Genomic DNA, 290 nt, shown 5'->3' on the forward strand with positions numbered 1-290 from the left:
TCCCCCCCCCCAAAAAAAAAAAATCAAGGAGGCAAAACCCACGAAGACAAAAGGAAAATTTCCCATTAGGCCGAAACGACTCTTCAAGAGTCTCTGTAATATTGGGCTCCTTTTGAAAAATGACTTTTTAAAGGGATTTCCCAAAACAGGGGGAAAAAAGCGTCATTCAAGATGCCCCCCGGGGAAGAGCGGGGGAATGTTGGAATGCCTGGGAATAAGGAGGTGAATTTTCAAAAAAAAATTTTGCTTGTTTGTTTTTTTTTTTCCCCGGGCGGTGGGAGAGGGAAATA

The sequence above is a fragment of the Penaeus monodon genome, chromosome 30, assembly GCF_015228065.2.
Source record: "Penaeus monodon isolate SGIC_2016 chromosome 30, NSTDA_Pmon_1, whole genome shotgun sequence".
NCBI lineage: Eukaryota > Metazoa > Arthropoda > Malacostraca > Decapoda > Penaeidae > Penaeus > Penaeus monodon.